Source organism: Phyllobates terribilis, unplaced genomic scaffold (genome assembly GCF_046119375.1).
Source record: "Phyllobates terribilis strain yellow unplaced genomic scaffold, ASM4611937v1 Scaffold_4__5_contigs__length_816908805, whole genome shotgun sequence".
Taxonomy (NCBI): domain Eukaryota; kingdom Metazoa; phylum Chordata; class Amphibia; order Anura; family Dendrobatidae; genus Phyllobates; species Phyllobates terribilis.
Window position 1 is genome coordinate 116,135,834 of NW_027362764.1, and position 2,953 is coordinate 116,138,786.

The following is a 2,953-nucleotide window of genomic DNA, read 5'->3' on the forward strand; positions in this document are numbered from 1 at the left end:
TTTTTAACACAACTGCATACAAAATAAACAAGTAAACATGTTTTTGTGGGTTAGATTTGGCCATTAAAGTCTATGGGGATCCGTGAGGAAATCTATGGGGATCCGTGAGACTTTGATGAACTAGGAAGACTTTGTACTGCAGTTTTCCATCCTAGTTTCATCCATTTGTAACTGATACATTCTTAAGACTCAATGGATAAAACGTTCTGACAGTCTACCCACTTCACCGAAAAAAACAGGATCAGAAACAAATTGACGCATATTGGAAGCAATTGGGTTCTTAAGACATCTAAAAATAAAATCGGTCTGTTTCTTTGGATGGTAACACTCATACAGATGTGTGATAGTAGTCAAAAATGGATGTATTTACACATCCGTTAAAATCATGGGTCCAAGAGTAAGATCCATGAGACTCAGAGCATGTCCTATTGTCTAATTTGTGGATCAGACTCAGCCATTTAAGTCTATGGAGATCAGTGACACACGGATGCAAATAGGAAGGCTCCTGATTTGCTTCCCTTTTACATCCGTATCACATGAATCTGTTGCTTAGTAATAAACTTGAATAAAAACATATGACCTTTCCAGGGTTTTTACTGGCTTGGAAGCATGCACACGTCATCAGTGAAAAAAAGAAAATGGATTGGAAAAAAATAAGCAACTAGGAGGCAGCTGGCAAATAAAATGGGCCCTAGGTGTCCTTAAAAAGACATTTATTATGTTCTGAGGTCTCCTGACTGCTAAGCATAATAAACGGATGGGCTGGGAAGAGGTTAAAAAACAATACAAAATCATGCTCAGTTAGCCATTCATATGTCATTGCCAGTCATTGCCCCACTCATTCTCAGCTTGCTCCCTTGATCCCTGCTAGGCCAGAATGCATGTTCAGACATCATGATATCAGAGCGTGCGTTGCCATACATCAGAACATGTCTTCCACTTTGCTGTATTTGCATAAATCCAAAAATTTGGATTTGCTAGAGTATGCAAATTTTGGGAAATTCTAAATGAGTTTCATTTTTTTAGAATTCATTCTCTCTTCCTAATTATATCCTTTTAAGGCTACAGTCACACGATCAGTATTAGTATTTCACATCAGTATTTGTAAACCAAAACCAGGTGAAGAACAATCAGAGAAAAAGTACGAGGGTCAGTCAATAAGTAATGCCTCCTATTTTTTTTTCTCCTTTTAATTGGCAAGAAATTCAAATGCAATTACATAGGTTGAAAACCACAACATTAACGATTAATTTGTCACTTTTCAATATAATCTCCATCTATTTCCACAGTCTTGGTCCACCGTTTAACAAGGGCATGTATTCCAGCATGGTAAATAGCATTCTTGGGACCCACCGTGCACAAACTTTTCTGTATCCCAGTTGTCCAATAATTTTCATCACACTGCCTTTACTGAGGCAGATAATGCCACACAATTCATCTGCAGTCACCCGGCGGTCACCACGAATGATGTCATCGACTCGATGAATGTTGCTGGGAGTCACTGTGGTTACTGGCCTGCCACTCCGCATTTTGTCAGCCAACGGTGATGGCCCTTCAGCTGTGTTACAGCGACGAACCCATCGTCTAACAGTACTGACATCCACTGTTGCATCACCGTACACATTTTTCGGTCTCTCATGAATTCGAATGGGCGTTTCACCTTCTGCATGCAAGAATTCAATCACAGAACGTTGTCTAATACGAACATCGATATCAGCCATTTTGCAAACGGATACAGTCCTGCCACCTGTTGGTGCAGGAAGTTGCAATTGCTGTGGATTGGAGAAGAAGGTTTGAGGAATTGTGCCAAATTTGTATATTTAGCATAACTACCTTATTTAAGGAGAAAAAAAGTAGGAGGCATTACTTATTGACTGACCCTCGTATATTAGAAACACGTCACCACTTCTGCATTTTTGACCCACTCCTGATTTTGGCTCGCAAATACTGATGTGAAATACTGACCAAATACTGATAGAGTGACCGTAGCCTTATACAACTAATTTTCTGTCTCAATTGTGGAACATCAGTATTCCAAACAGGAATCTAGTAGCAGTCCACTATGACAAATTTGCCATAGAGCGGACTCAAAGAGTCTCCATTTAGAAACATCTTTGACAATGATCTGACACTTACTGCATAAGTTCAGTTTTTTTTTGGTTATAACAAGTTATCTCCTTTCTCCATGATAATACATAGCTGCTCGACTGATGGAAGTCCATCTGCTGAGACCCCAGTTCATCAGAACAGGCGTCCAGTTACAGAGAAGTCAGTACAGTAACTTGTATAACTGGAATACCACTTTGAGGGTGAAGAATGTTTATCTTTAAAGGGGTTGTTAACTACTCAGACAACCCTTTCTCAATCATAAAGTTTGCCCCCGTAAAATAACAATAGTTATCCTCACCTCCGGTGCCGGCGCTGTTCCAGCGGTGCTGGCACTCACTGTTCCGGGGCTCTCGTGACATTGTTATGTCACCTGAGCCTTGCTCCCAATCAGCGCTGATTTCACTCTCCCCGCCTTCTGAAGCATCAAATATAAAGAGGTTAAAGATATAAAGTTAGCGGCCAGCCACAGCTCTGACTTCCTCTTCATGTCTGTTTCGTCTGAAGGTGGGGAGAGTGAAGCCAGAGTTGATTGGGGGCAGGGCTCATGTGACATAACAATGTCATAAGAGCCCTGGGAGAGCGAGTGCTGACACCCCTGGAACCGCAGGCACCGGAGGTGAGGATAACTGTTGTTATTTTACTGGGGTAAATGTGTTGATTGAGAATTGGTTGATCGAATAGTGGACAACACCTTTAACAGAGTTGTGTAAATAATTTTTGCATGTCTTTAAGAATGGTATGGTCTACAATGACAGATGCAACATGGTGATGGAGTGTTGTATCCTGAATGTCATGTTGCTGTTAGATGACAACTAGGGAAGCCCTTGGTGATGCATTGGATGTT